Source organism: Drosophila subpulchrella, chromosome X (assembly GCF_014743375.2).
Source record: "Drosophila subpulchrella strain 33 F10 #4 breed RU33 chromosome X, RU_Dsub_v1.1 Primary Assembly, whole genome shotgun sequence".
Taxonomy (NCBI): Eukaryota; Metazoa; Arthropoda; class Insecta; order Diptera; family Drosophilidae; genus Drosophila; species Drosophila subpulchrella.
The window spans coordinates 6197602-6221109 of NC_050613.1; the positions used below are offsets into that span (position 1 = coordinate 6197602).

At 35.8% G+C, this 23508-nt stretch overlaps 1 protein-coding gene across 4 annotated transcripts in view; it reads right to left on the reverse strand.

Annotated features, from left to right (window-relative positions):
- The window catches only part of LOC119555887 (partitioning defective 3 homolog), a 42326-nt gene that overhangs the window by 13856 nt on the left and 4962 nt on the right, over nt 1–23508 (reverse strand). The window contains exon 1 of one of the 4 annotated variants that reach the window (XM_037867549.1): nt 4463–4514. The exons of 2 other annotated variants lie outside the window; for them this stretch is intronic. The gene's annotated coding sequence lies outside the window, so the exon portion shown is untranslated. Of the gene's footprint in view, nt 1–4462; nt 4515–23508 lie in introns of those variants that run through there. One more of the 4 variants, XM_037867551.1, reaches the window with a different exon arrangement.

A 23508-nucleotide genomic window follows, 5' to 3' on the forward strand; every position in this document is an offset into this window, starting at 1 on the left:
TATGCTGAGGTCGCTGGCCCGCGGGAAAATATTTCACAATGGACGAACAAAAAGAAAAGTCAGCAAAAGTGACACAAGCTCCGCCGTAGACCCCACTCTATTCCAGGTTGATGGCCAAAGAAAGCCTTCCTTAATTACTGAAAAAAGAAAAAAGCTGACAAGAAAAAGAGCTTGAACCTTTAACACCCATCATGCGTGTTATGAAAATCGGGGGGAACGAAACCTACCACTATAATGCGGCTCATCAACTTTTGCTTTTATCTTTTTTTCTCAGCTCTTACCTTTTCCCTTTTTTGCTTAATTACTGCCTAGGTAATTATGCGACACTTTAGCCAAGATCAATGGTTTCAGAACGACACATGTATAAAGAAGTTATTATCAAGGAAGTAAGCATTCTAGACACAGCATTATACTCGTATCTTTCTAATACTTATAAAATGTAATATATTAACTGTCATATTTTTTCGAAAAAATTTGCATACTAGAAATTAATGATTTGATTATGATTTACAAAAAACATTCCAAATCTTTAGACAATATCCTATCCAAACGATTATATTTTCTTAAAACTTGCTACTGCCAATTTTAGTCTGAATACTGGGAGTTACATCCGTTTATGGCATATCAATTCTCCCTAATACTTGTGTAAATACATAGTTGAATCACAAATTATATTTCACAAACACGCGCTTGGCTCACATTTCCGCTGATAGGTAAACAAATTACTACCCCACCCCTTAAAGCACCACAAAAAGAGACCCTGTGAGTCAGGGCCTTGGGATAGATAATACCCTACTACTCCTCTACCGTAACCCTTATCCACATTAGCCGTTTGACATCTGGAGAAATTGAGAAATGTAGAAGGGAAATCTTTGAGTAACTGTCGTATAATGTGACGCTTTATGTACTCTTCAGAAATTGTTTACTTAAGCGGTGTTTTTTTTTTCGTTTCTTCGCAATTTTTTTTTGTTTGTTACGTATTAATATTAATTGCTTGTTGAGCAGGGAAAAACTTTCATCTTTTCCTACCCATTTTTAAAGTGGAGCGTCGTCGACATGAACTGCAAGCGAGCAGCGAATACAGTGGGCACAGACGAATGGTAAACAACAAAAGCCGCTTACAAACTTTAACTCGTAATTGCCATTGCCGAAAAAAAAATATTTAAAAGGGGGCGGCGGTCGGGAAAAGGTAAGAAAAAACCGAAAAAAAAACCCAACCGGTTCGCTTTTTGACTCCAAAAAGTTGACTGAACCTTTAGCGAGGGTAAAGGGAGGGCTTTTTGGGCGAATGAGTTGTGATTGAGTAACACAGATTTTAATTGATTTAAACGGCTGCGACTTTTGCTTAATTGCTCGTGAAAAGGCAGAGGAAGTACGGAAGTTTGGGAGAAAAGTAAAAGCAGACCATACACTGGGAAAAAATATCATCAAAGAAATATGTTTAATACTTAAAAAAAAATGGTACAAGTGTTGCCAACAAATAATTTCTGGGTTTTAAAAACGAACTCAACCAACTTTAATCAACTTTTAACATTAAACAATTTTTTTTTAATGTTAAATAGGTTTATCGTTTCGGTTGTTCAAACAATTAAAAAAAAAAAATGCCAAGATGTCCCAAAGTCCATTTTTTTTTCAGTGATTTCAAGAGTGAAAAAAGGGCGATCTTAATGTCTTGGAAACCTTTAAGTAAGCTTCACCAACTCTCATTACTCATTTCGATTTAATATCTTAGTTACACTGAGTTACCAAAAATGGTAATGATAAGGCTGCGAACGAGACGGGCAGATGATGAAAGAAAGAGGCAGCTACACAGAGAGAAAGAGACAGTGCCAACACGTGCTCGTATTTCGTATTCGTTTCAGGTCAATTGAGTTCACTGTCACTTTCACTCACTGTCGTCTGTAACCAACAAGTTTGTATTTATTTATTTTTGTTTTAAGCCACTTTGGTGACACTTGGCAACCAAAAACAACAACGAAATAAAAAAAAACAGGCAGCACAGTTAATCAAGCTGAGCCGGCTTTTAACTGTGCATTTCGATTGTTTTGATTCGTTTTGTTTAATGGCCAACAGCCAGCGATTTGTTGGTATTTACGCTTTGTTTTGCTGTCGGCGCTTTTGCTGCTTTTAGCTGGTATCATTTTATTTTTGGAGAAATACGAACAAACGTAATATTTAAAATCTGTGTAAGCATTAGGTATTTCTAACAGGTATCTATTATATAATACTATTAATTTTATTAGTTCTTAAATTATTGATGACTAACAAAATATATATATTCAAAAACTTTGTCATCAACTCTATTGGAAATTCGCTTTAGTACCAACAAAACATTATCAAAATCATCACAAACCATTATCATAATCCATAGAAAAGGTTGAATTTAAAGGCCATAAGTACCTTCGGAAGTCACTACTTCTGATCACAGATTACAGATCACAAGATTACAATCCAGAGTACCCCTGAAATACTTTTACGACCTCTTCTGCTTGAGATTGCAGAAATCAAACTTTTGGTAAAACCCTCGGATCCAAAAAACAGAAAAGAACACAGCGAATAGCGAAAATATTTTATTAAGTCGAAAACACAACCGTAACCCGAAAGTTATTTTATCTGGCCAGAACGATAAGATTAACGCCAAGAATCGAAGGCACGCAGAAAATGCTATTGAATATACATACACACCATGGTGCATACATGTGTGGAACCATTCTAGTGGGTCAAACCCACCCAATCGATGCCAAAGTCAGTGAAGGCCAACCACAAGCTTAACTCAAGCGGCAACTCCAACTGGTGGAACCACCCCCTTTAGTTGGCCCCCGACCACGCCCCTGTTTCCCGGGCTTCCAACCTGCTTCGACACCAAGTTTTAGCCTCAGTTTTAGTTCTCGTTCCCATTCGGATGCGAATTCTTGTTCTTTGCGGCATTCCTGCCAAGTGAAAGTCGCTGCAATCAAGGCTATATTCAATTCTCAAGGCTTTAGTTACAAATGGTGATATGAAACAAATTATACACATTTCAAAGAACTTCCCGGAACTCATGATAAACTATATTTTTAAATAAACTGACTCAAATTGGATTTTTTTCACTAGGAGATTATATCTGGAAAAAACGATGCTCTTCAAAAATGTTCAAACAATATAGGTTCAATAAAACTGGTTTTAATATGAGATATTTTAACTCAGAAAAGTTGGATTTAGAAAATATTCCCAGTATAAAACTTGCATTAAAGTAAAATGCCTTCAAAAACGGATATCAACAAGTGTCAAAAGAGTTGGCAAAGTATATTCAAGTTAAAGTTGTAATGCTGCTCAAGAATTTTAGCGAAGAGATGGCAGGTATTCAACCCAACACAATGATTCAAATGGATTGCGACAAAACCAAAAGAATTTTAATTAGTGGTAATTGCCCCAAGTATTTCCAATTTTAGAATTTACCTCAAGCCCTAACTCACGATAAGACTGTTATGGAACCAATACAAATGAAATGGATGGAAAAAAGTTATATTGGTAAAAGATGTGGTAAAGTAATGCCATAATCCCTATTAAACATAATTCGAGGATGTACATTTTTTGGGAAACCCTATCCTAAAGGAAATTCCATTGCCATCACACCCGTAAACATGTGGGAATGTCTGCTTCTAATTACCCGCTGTAAAATCAACTGAAATTGGAAACCCAAATGGAATTATTAGCCGTCGTAAAGGTTGAGGAATCGACGAAGGTAGGAGGAAGAAAAATGAAAAGGTCAAAGGATCCGATCCCCAGAAGAAGCCACTAAAAGGTTACAAAAATAAATACAGCAAGAAAAGAAACATAAAATATATGGTGGGAAGATTCCCACTCTCGATTGGCTTCCAAGTACAGGTGCCTTTTAAATAATAGCATTTGGAGAGGTTTCGAGAAATGTAAAGGAACTCCATTATGGTATTTAAACATAAAAAGTAACTACCTTAATTGTTTGTAAAGTTTTAAAATATTAAAGGTCTTGAAAATTTATAGAAATATTATATTTTTAAGTCGCAAACCTATTTAAACCATTTAAATGAGTAATTTGTCTATTGGATGTAATTTTCCTGAGTGTATTTGTGTGCATGTCAAGGCATTTCCTGCATTTCCTTGATCGTCATGGGAAACTGAGCACAAGAAAACCTTTATAAGAAGAATCACCCCTAACAACAAGTGTTTGCGCCTCTCGCATAATTAAATAGGAAACTTTTGCGTTATCTGGAATTTAATCTCAACTGTTTTTTGTCGTGTTTAGATGTGTATCTCGTTCTCTATCAGATAACAGCCATGGATAAACCTTTAATTCTTGCTATTTTAACGAAAGCACAAAGATCTCGAAACTGTGGCAATGCCAAGTTTTCACTTTTTTGGCACTTGAACAGAACACAAAAAAAACTCATTTTTCAGTTGTTTTATTTTGTTGTATTATTTTATTTTGCACTTGAATTCGAACCGTTAAAACCATTGCGTTAAACATTTAAGGTACCGACGACCAGCGACGGCGACCGTCCGACACGACCATTTCTACAGCCAGCGAACAGCGAAGTAAAGTGCGGTCCCGGTCGCAAAAACAAAACACACACCAGTCGCAACCGCCGGAGAGAAAGAGAGGGAGAGCGAGCGATCGCAGCGGAGTGAGTGAGAGCAAGCTGCACTCGCAAAAATAACGTTTACAAAAGGAAATCTTAGTAAAAAATCAAAATATTATTTAAAAAAAAAGGAAGGATAAATAAAATTTGGCACCATGCAGCTGAAGAATTCGCATTTGACTTATTAATATTTATTTATATTCAAAATATTTTAGTTTTGTACACTTTTCTATATATTACTATTACTATGTTTATGCTATGAATTTCATGCATTCTTCAATACACGAAATTATACAACCCCCTGTTTATACAACACAGACAAATTCATGAAATGATATTAGTAAGGCTGTCAAATTTTTCGAATTTGATATAGAGCTCTATAGAGTAGTAGGCTGTGCCTCAGCATTTCGTAAATTGGGACTGAATTCATGGTCAACTTTCGTGTGTTATCGAATTCATGAATGGATTTCAGGAAATAGGCATAGCATAAACACAGTATATAATAATAATAATAATATTCACAATATACGTAAATAAACTGAGCAGAAGAATTCGTGTTAAAGAATTCGCGATACGTTTGAATGGAACTATGAACACAATGAAAAAAATATAGTTTCAATTTGTATATGATCTATTTTGCTTTACTCGAAATCATTCTTCACCAAAACGCAGTGAAACATTTTACATATTATAACGAAAAATATTTTTTTAGTGTATTGAGAGAACGTACTCTCTTTTTCACCTGCGCTTGGCAAGTGCAGGCGGCGTCAGTGGCTCTCAAACTGTTGGCAAATGACCACCGGGAAAAGATAGCAACAACAAACACTGCGTAGAAGAACTTTGTCAAGCGGAACGCAAACTCAAGCGCGCAAAAACAAAAAAAAACAGCAGGAAAAGGGGATGCAACCATTACAACAACAACAGCAAAATTAGAAGCAGCAACAAGTACCTAAAAAGCGCATAAAACGAATTCATAATACCCTGTTTACAAATAAATCTAATAAAAACAAAAAGATCCCAGAAATGTATCCATGAATTTTCTAATACTTGTATGACACACAAACGATTTTTGGAAAGAATCTATAAGGTACTATAAAAGAAGTACTCCATTTTGTCGGCTGATTAATGTGCAGTGAATTCCAAAAGCTTGCCAAATAAATCTTTTATTAAAGACCGAAATTCGGGAATAATTTGAGGATGGTAACATATCAACGTAGGTGACCCATGTAACCCATGTAACTTAATAATCCAAACGATTTTTGGAAATAATCTATAAGATACTATAAAAGAAGTACTCCATTTTGTCGGCTGATTAATGTACAGTAAATTTCAAATGCTTGCCAAATAAATCTTTTATTAAAGACCGAAGTTCGGGAATAATTTGAGGATGGAAACATATTAACATAGGTGACTTATGTAATCGAATAATCCAAGCGTTTTTGGAAAGAATCTATGATACTATAAAAAAAGTACTCCATTTTGTCGGCTGATTAATGTGCAGTGAATTCCAAATGCTTGCCAAATAAATCTTTTATTAAAAACGGAAATTAGGGAACAATTTGCGGGTGGTAACATATCAAAAGGTGACCCATGTGATCGAATAATCCATATACCCCGACGACCTTCTGGGCGGCACTGAATGCAAATTTAAGTGGAATGGGCAGGAGTTTCAGGGGATACGCATAGGTGGGGTAAAAACAAAGAGTAGGGAAGCGCAGAATGTGACGCCAGGACGTCGTTGGCATTGTTATGCGATGTTCTTGTTGTTGCGGGCAGGAAGGTAAACTAGACACAAAATGCCAAGAACGATTGACGATGATGTCGGCGACGCCTGATAATGACGATGGTCGGTTGGTTGGGATAGTGGATGGTAATCATCATCATTAGCAGTTTCCTTTTTCCACTTATTCTGGGACCAAAACAGCACCGCACCATCGGAAACAAAAAGAACAACAATGGCCCGACCGGCCTTCGAGTGCATTTGCAATTGTTAGTTTGTTAGGCATTTTTTCCGTTTTCAGCTGAAATTCTCGCGCTATGAAACCAAACGAACTGGAAAGCTTCCTTTTTCCACAAACAACAACTGCAAAAGCGGTGGAAAACTCGGTAACATTCGCATAATTAATGAGAGAAACGAAAAAGCAGAAAAATAACAAAAAATAAATACATAAATTCAATTTGTTGGGCAGACTTATACATAAGTACAGTAATGGTTCAGTTACTAAATCTTGTATATGTAACTATCTTTTTTATCCTTTAAAATTTTAGATTTTACCCGAATTCAATACTTTCCTATCAAATTATTTACTTTGCAGTAATAAAAGTCTTAGATGTTACTTTTTAATACCCAAAAAATAAGTCGATAGTAAAATGCATTCTCCCATATAAAAGTAAATAATCTTGTGTTTGCTCCCTAGAGATCACTGTACTCGATTCGTTGGTACTATCTGCGCTATTATTATTATGTATCCGGATAAAAAAAAGAGAAAGAGTCAGTGGTCACTTTTTGTGTTCGTGTTTGAGCTAAAGCTCATCAAGTTCAGATTGCATTTAATTAATTCATTTCGCACAGGTTTTTCTTCGCTGGCAGACCACTCAATCACTCTATCGGTGAGTCATCAATCAAATCCCAGATTTCCTTTCTTTAGCAATTAGATCTTCACCGTTCTTTGGCTGTTTCATTCATTCATTTACAAAATCCCATTGTTTGGCCAGTGACTGTAAAACCTGAAGCACCCAAAACTTCCGTTCGGTTAAAAGAAATAACAAACAAAAAAAGCTTTGTCATCAGCCAAAATGCGAGCACACAATAACTAATGAGCAATAAGCCGTAGGGGAGGTGGGAAAATATATAACGAGGTACACGGAAAACATTTAAAATCGGTTTTCCCAACTTCAATATAATTTGTCACTTTCTTGTGATTAAAAAAAAAATACTATAAATAGGAAATTAAAATTGAAACGAAGATTTAGCCACAATGAGTTCTAGAATGTTTGTAATTAATAGTAAGCAATAACGAAAAACATCTGAAAAGTGTTCAAGTATAGCCATATGTAATTCCTTGTAAGAACGCCCTAAATTTCTGGTTAAACTCACTCAAGCCCCATTATTTATTTGTAATCAATCTGTATTTATGTTTTTTCTCTGTAACTGAAAAGTTGGTGGTTTCGTTACTGAAAACCTTCTCAGCTGTTTTCAAGCAGCTGGTCTCGTTTTTAAACTTTTTTTCACAGTTTCGCGTGTTTAAAACAAAGTTGCTCGACTGGTCCATTGTCTCAGCATCTGGGTTTAAATGTTTGAGTGTGTGTTAAAGCAATAGATATAGACGCACACAGGTGCACCCGAAAAAAATGCTAAGTTCGTTCACCATTTCACCCATTTTTCGATGGCTTTTCGAGTGTTTTGATTTGTTTTCCGTTCCGTTTCGATTATTTCGGTTTTGTTTTGTTCTGCAGCTTACACTTGCGGTCTAAAATATATTTATAAAAGTGGACGGTGTGCTGTAATTGTTGCGCTTCGTTGACCTCAAGGTCGCACTCTCTTTTACTTTTTATTTACTATTATTTAGGTTCCATTTGAAACTCAAAGATACTATATTAATAAAGTGGCGCCATCTAGGTTGCAAGTTTCAAATCAGTGGCGACCTCTGGTGGCAAAGATCATGCAATGGCTCTAAAACTATACTTTGCAAATGATAAAAATTTCAATTGAATTAATTCTGTCTATCTTCCCCTATATATATTTAATGTCGAGTAAGACAACTTTTATCGAAATAAATATGACTGCACTTCTTTAATTATTAAATAATAATCGTTGAAGATCATAAAAAGTGTACTTGAATCTTAATGGCGCCACCTAGGCGTCCAACTGTTAAATTACGTTCAGCCAACGGCCGCTAAAATCATTTGGCGTGTTGGTGCTGTGTAAAATAATTTGTAAATTACAGTAGATAGATCATTTATATGGAGTTTTCTATTTCAGATCTAAAATCTGGGCAAAAGTGTGATCAAAAAAAAAAATTAAGTAAGATATAGGACTGATACGGTCTAAATTATAGAATTTATAATGCTCTTGTTTTTTCTGTAGTCTTTAGAACAAATCTTTGTGTACTAAATATACTTTCGATGTTCATTTTGTTGTTTTTGTTTTCTGTGCCTCTTCCCAAGACATAAATAATTTATTAGTTTTTGGCATTTGTTGGGTTTCCCCGCGTCCCATTTACTTTAATCATGTTTGTTGTGTCCCCCTTTGTTTTTTGGTATTTTGTTGATTTTTGTTATTTTTCGGGGTTGTTGGGCTTGCAACATGCATCGATATGTTGGGGCTGATAAGATATGGGGAACTATAGCGTTGGGGGTAAGACTCCGCTCTAGCAAGCCCTCTCTAGTCTAGTTTAATTTAGTGTACACATAATTTTGTATGTACACACATAAGTGGAATCTCTGCATTCTGGAACCGCAACTACAACTCAACTACGACTCACTGCACCCATGGCATGTGTCAGTTAGGTGCTTGCATTTCATTTGTCAGTGGAAATAAATGCTCGTTCAAGTGGGTCATCCATGCGGCATACCTGTTCGTACCCCACCCGCTTTCATTTCAATTAACTAGCTGTTATCTCACCTGCAAGTAGATAAAAATGGAAAAGAAAATTAGTTTTAGATTACCGACATTTTTTTTGTGGTGTATTTTTGGGGTAGGCACTAAATTGGAACATAGATATGTGTAAAAAACTAGGTTATATGTTTCTATTTCGATAACAACTCGAGTTAAATGCTTCATAAGTAAAACTAACGTATAGTTGAAAAAGCCTTAAACTAAGTAGGACTAATATTAATTTTCAAATAATATAGCTTAAAGCCTAATTTCTTATAAATATATATATGTTCCTTTCGTTTTACGTAATTAAAAACCTAATCAAAACAACCATTCGATTTCATAAATGTGCCATTCAATTTAATAGAAAATATTTTTCTTTCTTATTGATCATTTGTGAGACCTTTATGTTAAATGCATTAGTCATGGCTCCCGCCCTATTTTTTATTAACCTCCCACACATACAGTGTGCATTTTATAGGGTCACCATTCTTATAGTTATGGCATTTCCACAAGTTAAGATATTTGTGTTTTATATTTACATAACCTTTATGCTTACAAATGATTTTCAATGATATATGTATGATCTTAAATTACGTAAAAATAAATATAGTAGCGCTGGAGCTGATAATATATTTTATAGATTATTAGTACATTTACCGTTTTGGTAGTGTACTGTTTATTTTCCTCTCTATTTTCCCCTGCTTTTTTGTTTAGCCTGTTGCTCCGGACACGTCTCATTTCATTTGACACTCTCTGAATCTCTTGGACCATTTGTGCGGCTTCCTTTCTGTTTCTCCACCGCTCCACCACCGCCCACCGCCCACCACCTCACCCCACCACCCACCGCTAAGTGGATTTACTGTCGCTGCGTGCGCTTTATTAGCCACCGTGCACCAGTTGGTCGACGGATGACGATGTCTCGTGCTTGCGTTACATTTTCATGCAACAAGCAACAATAACAACAAGAAAACAGAGGAAAAGCTGGGGGGAAAACGGGTCGCGGCGTAGGAGGAGGGTTGGAAAATTGGGGGCGGGGCGGTTGAGGAGGAAAATGTTTTTCTAATGTCAAAGACACGATCAATTACAAGCGGCTTAAAGTCGGCGGCTCGTGACTAGCTGCTGTTGTTGTTGCGGTTGTGTGGTTACTGTAGTACAGTGATAACCACTGTTACAATTTTGGAGAAATTGTATAGTTTTGGGGTTTATTTTATTAACGCGAATAAAATAAATGTATTATTATTTTATTTAATTTTTGAAAAAGTTGGTTTTAGTTGTACTATTTTTATTATGGGTCAAAATGAAAAAATGTTTCGATCTAAAAGTAGTTATTCGCACATTATATGTTCTGAATTTTAATAATATACAGAATTTTCCAAATTTTTTCGGTATTTTTAATGCCTTACTAATGAAATTTAGGTTTTAAATCAGAATTCAGAATATTATTATTAAACTAACAGAACAGTAAAATGTTTCAATCAAATAGGTTCCACTGTGCGTGGCCGTTGTTGTCGTGTGTTGGGGGTGGGGCCCCCATATGGATGGGATTACAAGGGGTCGGGCTGGAGGGAAATCTTTGGGGAGCCGCACTCAGGTCGCACTTTGATTTGACACGCAGTGAGCGAGGGAAACGTGAGAGGAATTGCATCGTCAACGGCAGAGAAGGAATTGGGGAATGGGAATTGGAGAATGGGTAGGACCAAAACTAAACCAAAACCAAACCAAACCCAAGAACCAAGCCAAGCCAAACCCCTGACATTTTTGAGCGAATGCCTCTGACGTTTATTTATGCATCTGCTTGCTCTGAATTTTAAAATGTGCGACAGGCAGAGGATCCTGGTTTGTTGATTGCCGGGAATACATTTTCGGTAGGAGAAACTATTTACCTAATGGAAATACGTCCATGGGGAATGTGCTAAGCTAATTCTGGGAAATGCGACAGAAATTAAGTGATAGACAAGACACGTAAACTGAATACCAATCGTTGCTAGTTTTTTTTTCTTGTTAGATGGATTCTTATTTTACGATTATAAAATTTACTTTAAATCCTATACCATCGAAGCTACCAATCTTAATCATTTGATAAACTTATAAACCTCATTTGTGAAGAATCCAGATGATGAGTAATTATTCCCCAATTAATCCCGTTAGCACGTGATCTAGTGATTCATCATTATTTGTCCCATTTAGAGCACTTATCTTTTGTTTTCCTCTATTTTTAAGCCAAGTCATTTAGCGCCAACGAAACAAATCGAAGTAAAAACAAAAACCTGACCAAGAGAGGCCAGGAAAAAAATATCTAGAAAAATACAAGGCGCTCCCAATTGTAATTGTCTAAGCAGCTTGGCTTGGGTCACTTCTTCCTCTATAGTTAAAAAAAAAGTTCAAACTAAAACAAGACAACAACAAACCAATCGGATATTGCGCAAGCTCAAAATGTTGTTTTCGTTTTGGCCTGCGTCTTTTTTGTATCTTTTTTGGTTTTATTTAATGTGTGTGAATTTCCGCAATGCCATCAACATGTTGAAAGGGGCGACAAAAGTGGAAGGGGAGTCCGGGGGTCAGAGTTCATTACAAAAGCTTGTTCAATCGCGGTTATGCAAAAGCCAAGCCAGAAAGAGATAGTCAATTTGAGTGAAAGTGAGACAGCAACAGGTGATGAAGAAGAAAAGGCCAAGACAGCGACACTAAACAGAAATGGGAAAAAAGAAACGACGGAAACGCATTTATTTCAAGGCAAACCAGCTGGAGATAAAACTCAGAGATGTAGCTGCAACTTCACTCAATCAGTCAATCAATCATCCAATCAATCAAGTGAAAAAGGTAAAGTAATCCCATCAACTGGGTCCCCTCCCAAAACCACAAAGGAATAACCCGAACAATAAAGCGGTGAGAAAAGTGTACAGTGCGGACTGAAAAATTCAAGCTTTGAAGATAAAAAGATATATCGATATGATTTATCGATATAACCGAAAATACCACACTAAATAACCTTTAAAGTTCGTTTAAAAAATCTAAATTATTGATGTTTAATAACATCCTCAACTTTTTGTTTAGCTTGGCAACCTTTCATCAACTCTGATAAATCTTTTGAAAAATAAAATTATCATTTAAATTACCTGAAAAAATACTCAAAAGCACAAACCCTTTATTCAAATTTACGAGTGTTTACTGTATTTGGTAACTGGATGCCGCTTTGGGGATTTCTTTTCAGACTGTTCTTATTATCTTTATGCTTCTGCTGGGCAAACAAAAGCAAAGATTGAGAGGAGAAATGCAAGATGAAGAAAGGCTTCTTGTTATTCTTATTCACCTCATCGCCGGGGTATCCAAAAACAATATAATTTATTGTTTGCGGAATTGAAAAAAGAGACGACACACCACACACGCACAAAGAAAAGACTAAAGCGAGATTTACATTTATGTGTGTCGTATGACACAGAACGCAGGGTACAGTGAAAAACAGTGATAAGTTATTGTGAAATTAGCAAGATAAACATATTTGTTTATTGGCATACGGAAATACCAATTTTTGTCATTTAACGTATTTTTTCCACATGCTTTAAAACGATTTTATTATGCTTTATCTTTAAAATAATAAATTTATTCAAATATATTTATCTCATATTTTAACATTTTTTAAGAACGAAAAACATATATTTTTTAGCTGTTTATTTTTATTCTAATTATCGTTCTATCACTTATAAACATATTAAGATAATCATTTTCTTCCTCAGCCCTGTTATATAAAAATATTTTTAAGGTCTCAATTATTCCTGAGAGCCCACTGTACCACCGTAGAAAGCGTTAAATGAAAGCTTCCTTTTTAAGTCACAAAACAAATACAACCAACAAACAAAGGGATCGCAATTTCATGCTAAATGCCACTTAAATATGTACTTCAAATAGAACTACAACAGAGCCCCTTTCTATGTATATATATATTTATATATATTAATAGTATGGTATACCACGGCCACTCCCTCTTTTTATCTCTGCCTTGAAGAGACCTGCATTGTAATAGATGTGGATGAGAGAACTCCGTCCCAGGTCAAACGATTCCCAATTCCAGGAATTTCCCTGAACGACGACAGTCCACACGACATTAAAACGAAATTAGAAAAATTTATGGGCTTGGTTCCTGTGCTGCGGAATCATAAACATAAAAATGTCACTTTATGCGAGCTAAACATTTTTTGTCTAGAATTCCGGCTTCGTAACTCTCAAAGGAATTTGATCAGCCAAAATAAAAACCCTGAACCACGACAGGCCTGTGCAACAGTTCATGTGATTTCCTAAGCTGGCTTGTGCAGCCAACAAAAATGAACAAAAATTTCAACACAAATAACAATTATCATAAAGAAACACAGTCAAAAAAAAAAGTCCACAAAAACTACGAAAAAAAATATGCACAACGGCAACCACAAACTGATGACAAATCTTTTCTTATGATTTTTTTTTCGGGTAAAAAAATACTTCTATATAAAAGTTAATTTTACTTTTTTCTTGTAAGCTGGTAAGTTTTTTATTGTTCATGGAAGTGAAATGAAATGCCCAAAAACGTTTAGAAATTATGAGGGACTCGAAGAGGGCGCGTTTGTCTCTGCATTCCCCGAAAATAAATGGAAAGTATTTGTGTGACTTTGGGCAATAAATAAAAAACCAATGGAAAGCTAGAAAAATGTTCAAATCTACGCCCTTTGTTAGATAATCAAAAGCTGAGAGCGAATCTTTGTTTCGAATTGGGGTAAATGGGTTATTTTACTCAGACTATTCTTTAAATTTATAAGGAAAACATTCAGTTAATAGAACACAATGATTTTACTAACTACAAATATATATTTGAATCTTTATTAATGTTTATTTGGTAAACACGTATATTATTTGCCAAAGAATTTTTTTCCTGCCTTGTTTACTTGCTCGCCGATTTAAATTCAAGGCGTGCAAAATAGTTGTGTTGTTGCCTTTTGTTGTTGCTAAGCAATTTCAAGGCCAGGCCAAAGTTGTTGTTACTTTTATTGTTGTGGCATGTGGGTGCATTATACACACACCTCAGTGCCCACATACACAAATGTATATATGCGATAGCCTGCTCAATTGGAACGACTTTTTCTCTTCGTCCGCCATTTGCCGCCAGCGTCGAGTTTGTCGCCTCAGTCTTTCGTATTGCGCGAACGCAAAATGAGAAAATGAGAGAGCAAAAAGCGCGGCAGGCATGCAAAAAAAAAAGAGAGGCGACGCAGAGAGCATCGCCCCCGCTCAAAGTACAGTGGAACTTCCCTATATATAATATTTGTATTAAATACTTATTTTTATGCTTAGTTGTATGTCTAAGAAAACCACTGCTAGATATTAAATTCTTTTAGTTATTTTTTTTTTTGCTAAGAACGTCATGATTTTTAATTAAATTCTGGTATTAAATAAATAGGTTTTTTTCTGCATCTTTAAGAGGTCAGATTTCTTCAATATCCAAGATATCGGAATATTTTTTTTAAATACTTTACTCAAAGTATAGTTTATGGAAAAGATTAAAAAACCCGGTTAAATATTAAAAACTCATTAAACATATTTTTTATGTAGGAACGGTTTACACTTTATTTAAATCACCACTTTATTGTTGGTATTAAATAAATTTTGTTTTTCTGCATTTTAAAAGGTCAAATTTCCTAAATATCTAAGATATCGTCTATTTTCATTATCAAAGGTTTCTTTAATTTCTAGGAAATTCGCCTTTGTGAGCATTGACTGTCTTTAATTAATCATACAAGCTGGGAAGGCAAGTGCGCAATTTGGCCTGGGCGTGTCCCAATTGCGGGGGCTTTTAGAGGGTCTTATAGAGGGGCTTTAACTATCGGCGTTACCTTTTGCGCTTCAGCTCGCCTTGCTTCCTATTTTTCGTTTTCATTCAAGCGCTTGCACGTGCAGCGCCTACGAAAAGCGGTCACAAAATAACTAAAACAAAATAAAATAAAATAAAACCCAAGAGAAGCCAAAGCCAAGACTAGACTATCTTTACAGCCTTTTGCGATGGCCTTCATCGGCGGCATTCTTCGGCACTACTTCTTATTTATCTCTCTCTTGTGCTCGCCTTTGGATGAATCATTTGTAAAAATTTCACGTCGCTGGTTTTTTTTAGAGGAAACACCTGGATAAATACAAATAGAGAGAAAAAACGATATCTAGTTTTTATTTAGGGGAAAATATACTATACAACGTGTGTGACTCACTCAAACGTTCATTTCGGGCTGCCGGCTGACACATGTTTACATAAATACATTTATAAAAACATTTAATTAGAGCCGCACAAAGGCTGATCGAAATTAATGGCTCCGCTTATTTGATTTCTCAAAGTATCGGCTTTCATTGCCCGCCAAAGTTAAACTGACCTAGCCCAAAATGAGCGCAACCCAAGCTTCTCGCCTTTTTTGAACCCAATAACCGTTGGCTGCCAATTCACTCGACATTCCAGCCAGTCAGACGTTTTTCTTCTTTTTTTCCGTTTTTTGTTTTGCATCATCGAGAAGAAAAATGCTGTTTTTTTGTCGATTTCTACTGCTTGGTTATTTTTGTCTTTATCACCGAAACGTGAGCGACGTTCTGCTTTGAGTCTTACGTTTTTGGTTATTACATAAATTGAAAATAAAATAAAAACGTTAAGAAAACAAACACAGGAGCTGGCAATGCGAGAAAGAGAACGAGTTAAATCACTCCTTTATTTAATATTATTATATTATGGATATTAAAAAAATTGCACCTATGTCATAACCAGTCAAAAAACTGTTTGTAATCATTTTTATGGTATCATATTTGAAAAACATAAATTTTATAAAGTACTTTCATTCAATATAATGTTAAATATTATCTATTTTATAACGCGGAACCTATAGACATAACCTAGAACCAAGCTTCTACCTATCATAACCATGGTTAATGAGTATTTGATCATTGCAACAGAGTTTGTCTGGTTCTTGGGCTACCCGGCAATTCTGTTGGCTGGGAATTCAGCGGAATGGAATCAAATGGAATGGAAGAACCGGGGAATGAAGTGCAAGATTGACCAACCAAACAACCGTTTTCGAGCGTGTATGAGTGGGTACTTTATGGCCGATGAATGGTGACGCCGCGACTGCCGATGACTGGCGCTGGGTACCAATACGCTTTCGGGTATGGGTAGTTGACCCAAGCCAACCCTTTTGGCAAACACTCGCAAAAAAAAATAAATAAACACATCAAACAATATAATGTACACACGCATATGTATCTGCTACATTCCGATACGTGCCTATATCAGGCATGTGCGATCGCCATCGGTTGAACGCTTTTGGGGGTACGGTATATGGTATATGGTACACAACATGCTATATTTACACGATAACAAAATTATAAAAAAAATCGGAATAGATTGGTTTACAAATTGTAAAAAAAAATACTCAATTTTGTTTTCTTGGAAAGTTGAGCAAAAGTTTTTACCTTCTTTAAAAACACATAACCCCATTTAATAGCTTAAAGAAAATGACTGCAATTTACATTTAATTTTTAAGTGCTGAGAAAATTATACATATATCTTGGCAAAGAATACATTATTAATTTACCAACCAAGTCTTCTTGGTAAATTTCATTTCTGAATTTTTTAAAGCTTTTTGGCAGATTTCATATTTATATTGCTAGTATTTTTTTTAAATTTTTACCAGTGTTTGAGAGACCGTGTTTATTTCGCGCTTACTCATTACCCGAAAACGTCACGTTGCTGCACAGAGAATACTTTTGTGCAACAAAAAAAAAAATTGAGACAGGAAAGCGGGTGGTGGTGGGCGGAAGCTGCCACGCCCACCCGAGCTCCACTGACCAGCAGATCGGTGCATTGTTAAGCGATGTCAGTTTATTTGTTTTCGTCGTGTTGCCACTTTTGTTTGATGACAAAACAAAACCAAACTAGTTCGAACAAAGCCCAATTAAAAAATAAAATAAATAAACAAAACATTAAATGTGACGTGTTTTTTGAACCGCACTTTATTGAAAAGCACGGAACAGGAACCACTTAATAATAATATGGGAATGCAACCAGATTTAAAAATTGGATAAATTAGACAAAATTAATTGAAATGTAAATGCATAATTAATTTTAAGTAATTTAACTATACATGGGTAATACAGTCATTTAGGTATTTATATGGTATTTATAGGTATTTTATACCAACAAATTTTATAGAGAATCTCAGAATTTAGCTGGATTTCAGCGCTAAGCGATTTCTGGGCATCTTCCATAATATTATGTACATACCTAAATATATTTTCTGAAGTCCAAGTTGAAATAAAAGTGTTAGACCTAAAAAAATATTTTTTTCTTTAATTACCAAACTCAAAAAAAACTTCAAAAACTTAAGCTTAAACTTGAACTATTTGGCAACTATTATGCACTTGACCACAGGGTTCCCCTTCAATGGAGCTTGTCGGCACACACGCACTGCCACCTCCCAATTTTTTTTCTTTTATGATCTTATGAGCCACCTTGGCGACCTAACCAAGCATGAATATGACGTAGAGTGGTGCTCCCCACCTTGAACTCTCATTACTTCTCATTTATTCGAATGATATAGTAATAATAATAATAAATAAGCTAAAGTCAGAGTGGGGTTGGTGGGTTGGTCAAAGGTCGATGTTTTTCGGTAGGTGTGTTTCGATGTTTCCGCTGCAATAAGCTTGTCCAATAACAACATTAACCAATTAGTTTTGCCTTTAGCATGTTGGTTTTGCTGTTAAGGGCGTCACTGCAACCCAAACAGCAGCTGCTATTCCCTTCTTCCACCGCCCCCATTAATGGGCATAAGCCCTCGGATCCTGAAATGCATCCCAAAGTGTATATGAAAACGGAAGCAACACCAAACCAAACCCACCTAGAGCAAAAACAAAAAAAACAAGAAAAGGGGGCGGCACGCGTGAGGCGTGGCCGGAGGTCAGGGGTCAGGGGCGGTGGGTGCGCACACACGTGCGTGACCAAAAATAGATACTCAATTAGTGTGGCAATAAAATGTTTTGTAATTCTACACGACACAGAAACAAAAAATGCACTTTAGATGGAACCCTAGAAAGTAAATGTACACATTTTGGGTTAAATTAAAAGAAATATCAATATCAATCAATGAAAAAGTAATAGTTTTCGGCAATGATGGGTCCACCCTAATGACCTATAGAACGGGGTCTAAGGCGAGCATATCGATATGACTTTATGAAAAGGGAAAAGGGGAGATTTTCATAGAAAAGGCAGCTCAAGGCAGCTATTTTCCAAAGACAGCAACAATCGTGCAATCGTGCCAGGCATGCAAATGCAATTCAAAAATGTCAATTAATACCCCTCATTCTCCCTCGTAGCCCCATACTCCATTCATAACCCCTTTTCGAAAACACATTATCGAAACCAAATTTGAGTTTTCCTGTCCATAAGGGGGAAAACCATTTAGCAAGGTATGAAAAGTAAACAATCGAAAGAAATAGTGGGGGAAAATAGAGGGGATAAAGAACAATACCTCAATAAATCGATAGCCAAAAGGTGCAATAAATTTCAAATCAATGACGAATTCCTGAAACTAATAAAAGCACTGAGATAATAGGTTCCTTTAAAAATCAAATTAAGGAAAACGTGATAAAAGTGCACATTTTAAGACTCCCCTTTAATAGTTTTAAGTTTACTTTGAAGTAAAAACCATAGTCCCATCGTTAAAATTCAAAGAAACCCTCGGCAACCGAACCTTTTTCAGCGAGTTCTTTTCTGGGAAAACCGACTGGCAATTGGAATAGTAATTCCATATCCGATCGATCGCTGCAGTTTGTAGAATAATATAATTAATCGAAGAACCCGTGGGCGAGCAATGTCTGCGATATCGGCGAGTGGGTGTCACTTGAAATTATTTCCAATTTCAATTACACACAAATAGAGCTAGAAATAAAATACTATATATTGTGAGTGGAGAAACGATAATTCAATTGAATTTCTCGCTCCTAATTTGGTAGCGTGGCCAAGTGAATCAGCCCACAATGCACTGCAATAATAATATCTATGGCCTGGCTATATAGAAAATGACGCAGTCAACTGCTATTTTGTTGTAGCCCGTTGTTTTTGCCATATACAAAAGAAGGCAGTTGTATACATATATACACAAAATGGAGAAATATACAGACGTGTAATCAGGTTGTTGTCATGCCAACCGACAAAACAGAAACTATTATAGCTGCAGTCACAACCCCCAAGAGTCGAGTTTTTCTGAGTTTGAGTCTGAGTTTGGGTTTGGGTACGGGCCTACATACTATACTACATATATATGATACGTAGTACAGTGCTACCTGACGCCCGACGAAAGGCGGCGAGGCAGGGGGCGGGGCAGGGGCAGGAGCAGGGGTTCGGGCTCTAGTATAGTCAGGCATTTCATTATATTGCTCTGACTTTTTACGATAAAGAATTTTGATTGGAGTTGTTTGTTTTACAGCGTTAAACTTGTGTAACTCCAAGCAACTTGTAAATGTGAGTTATCAAGTCCTTTGGGATTGAAGTGATATATTTTCAATCGTTTGAATGGATACTTTTTTTGAGAACTCGATTCTACATTTTTATTTGTTTATTCCATGTACTGATTAATTTTTTATGTTACATAACCAAAGAAAAACTAAAATAAAATTGATTCATCTCTCTCTTTCTTTAAATTTTTACCACATTTTCTTTGGTTGCCCAGAGGCAAGTGGGAAATGCAGATGCCAGGGGAGATTATCTACAAATGGGTGGGGTAGGGTGTACGTGTGCGTGTGGTAGGTCCACCTTAAATGGTTTTTTTATTTTTTTTCTGTTAGGTCAGCCTGCTGGAAGGCCCCTCACATTGGCTCATAATTGGCTTGCATTTTGCCCGTTTTTCCCATGAACCAACAGCTGCAAATTTGTTTTATCTATGTTGTTTAAGGGGATAAACTAAAAGATCGCTGGTGGAAAGGGAAATTTTTCACCACAATATTCCTCAATTTAATAATAATTAATTGGTTAAAAAAATCAGTTTATAAAATTCAATTTGTGTTGAAATATTTTTTAAAATACTACCCAAGTCTGTTTACTTGTATCTAAACACATTTCTAGTCATTGCCGACCCCAGCTCCATAATTACAAACGACATTTCACCGGCAGCCAATTGCCATCGAAATTCTTACGGCATTCCATTGGCCATAAAAACAAACTGCACAAGGTGTTTGCCACTTGGATTTATCGATTATTTGCCATTGTCAAAGCTTGGCCCCAAACATAAGCCCCATAAATAAATAACCCCCTTCTTCCGCTTTTCCACAACCCCATAGAAAGACCACTCATAGTGTTGCTGCCATGTTTTCATTGTAATTATTGACTTAAACCAATTAGAGCACACTTAAAATACGCTAAAAATTAGTAGCGTGAGTAGAAAAATCAAAAATTTAAACGCAAAGAATGTGCAAGCGAGATGGCAGCACAAAGAAAGAGCGAGAGAGATACAGAGAAGAGAGCTGGCTGGATATATCTTTTTATGACTAAATAATTTACAAATTGTTCAAAACTGGTTTCGCAGTCCAAGTTTTGCTGCTGCCGTTGTTGCCGCTTAATGCCAAGAATTCAGCAAAAGCGACAAGAAAAATGCTCAATGAATTTATTTGTTTAACCTGGGTTTTATGTGCTGTTTTTCTCTGCATTATTATTTTTCTCCATATCTCTGGTTTCCCAGGCGAACAAAATAAACAAATGAGGAAAGAGTTGAGCTTCTACCCCTCGCTATGTTTGATAAGTCGTAACGCCCACTAAAGTCAAGCCCGAACAAAGGAATCCAGAACGCATATCACATTGCCTTCAACCCAAAGCGTTAAACTATTTTTCTGCGAATACTGTAGACTGCGAGTCAATTTGCAATTTGGATCGAGTCAATAGCATATGGCTGGGTCCTAAAAAACCAGTTTCAAGTTCATTAACTAGCACTGCAAAGCCTGTAAACAAACAAATCATTCGCATTAATAGATCTGCAGGTTAAGCTTGAAAATCTTTAAGGGTACGCAAGTATATATAAAAATTTGTTCTATACACACCGAATTAAAAACGTTGACCTTGATTTGGATTACAAAAAAATTTTAATAAAATATGCCGAAAGTTTTCTTGAAAGCAATATGATAGGGTCGTCCAATTTTTGAAGAGAACACTTTGAAATTCGAAATTCATAAAAAAATTCTACACCCAAGAGTAGTTCGAATATGATAAAAAAATAACGAAGCTATAATTTTTTGCATATGATCTACTAACCAAAAATATGTATACTTTATAGGGTCGGAAATGGCTCCTACAATGGCAAAATCCTTATTGAGAGTTTAACGCCTCATTGCAAACTTAGAAGAGCTAAAATGACCGAAGTTCCTAAAGTAATTATATTCAACAACAATTAAAACAAGAAAGGAAGTTAGCTTCGGCAAGCCGAAGCTTATATACCCTTGCAGCTATAATTATTAAATTTAAAAACACAAAAAATGATATTCCCAATAGTATAAGATAATATGTCAAAAAACACCGAAGCTATAATTTGTTTCATATTATTTTCCTACCAATTTTCCGATCGTTCCTATGGCAGCTATATGACATAGTCGTCCGATTTTGATAAAATTTAATTCGAAATTAAGAAGTAAGTAAAAAATGTTATTTCCAAGCGTTGGAGGGTATATGTTGAAAAACACCGAAGCTATAATTTTTTTCATATTATTTTTCCACAAATTTTACGATCGTTCCTATGGCAGCTATATGATATAGTCGTCCGATTTCGATAAAATTTAATTCAAAATTCAAAATTATTTAAAAATTGTTATTTCCAAGCTTAGGAGTTTATATGCTAAAAAACACCAAAGATATAATTTTTTTTCATTTTTTTGTCCGATTATTCCTATGGGAGCTATAAGACATAGTTGTCCGATCCGGCTGGTTCCGACTTATATACTACGTGCAAAAGATATAAGACTTTTGGGAAAGTTTCAGCCCGATAGCTTGAAAACTGAGAGACTAGTTTGCGTAGAAACGGACGGACAGACGGACAGACGGACAGACGGACATGGCTAGATCGACTCGTCTAGTCATGCTGATCAAGAATATATATACTTTATGGGGTCGGAATCGTCTCCTTCACTGCGTTGCAAACTTCTGACTAAAATCAATATACCCTCTGCAAGGGTATAAAAAAATTTTTTATAGTATTATATATTTGTCTGTTAAATTAATCTCTATACCAAATTTCAGAGCTATTCCTTTCAAATTCCCCAAGTTACAATAGGACATTACACCTAAAATCCCAATAATTCCACAATTGGAGCACTATTTGCCAAAAAGCTAAAATGACCGAAGTTCCTAAAGTAATTATATTCAACAACAACTAAAAAAAAATTTTTTATAGTATTATATATTTGTCTGTTAAATTAATCTCTATACCAAATTTCAGAGCTATTCCTTTCAAATTCCCCAAGTTACAATAGGACATTACACCTAAAATCCCAATAATTCCACAATTGGAGCACTATTTGCCAAAAAAATTCAATGTTATACATATATATACATATCTTCAATTGCAATAGGTCAGTTGGTAACACTCTATCTCTCCACTTCTTTCTCATATTCTCGTTCTCCTTATTCCACTTCACACCCCACACCCCTGCGAGCAAAAGGGCGATATTTCTATCGCCTGTCGTCCAGAAGTCACTTCTTAGTAACTTCTGCGCGATAGAATCGCGATTGAACACATTTTACAAAAACAAAATATACACATATCGCGTAGAAGTAACTTCCAAGTCACTTCTGGACGATAGAAAGGCGATAGTACACATTTTATAAAAACAAAAAGGGTCGGGATCGCGAAGAAGTAACTTCTGAGACACTTCTGCGCGATAGAAAGGCGATAGTACAGATTTTACAAAAACAAAATATACATGTATCGCGAAGAAGTAACTTCTGAGTCACTTCTGGACGATAGAAAGACGATAGTACACATTTTACAAAAACAAAAAGGGTCGGGATCGCTAAGAAGTAACTTCTGAGACACTTCTGCGCGACAGAACGACGATAGTAGTGAGTAAAACACGCGATAAAAAGAGGTCGCGGTAATTTTCCGTTACCCCTTTTTTTCTGAAAATTTTTTGGGTCTTCCTTTTGACCCACGCCGTTATTTTTCGCCCGAGCGTCATTTCGTTGCGTGATTTGTCTGTGGACAGTGCGGTTTTGTATCAAATTTGTGCGTTTTAAAAATATAGCTTTGTTTTTTCTAATTGTTTTTAATTGCTTAACAT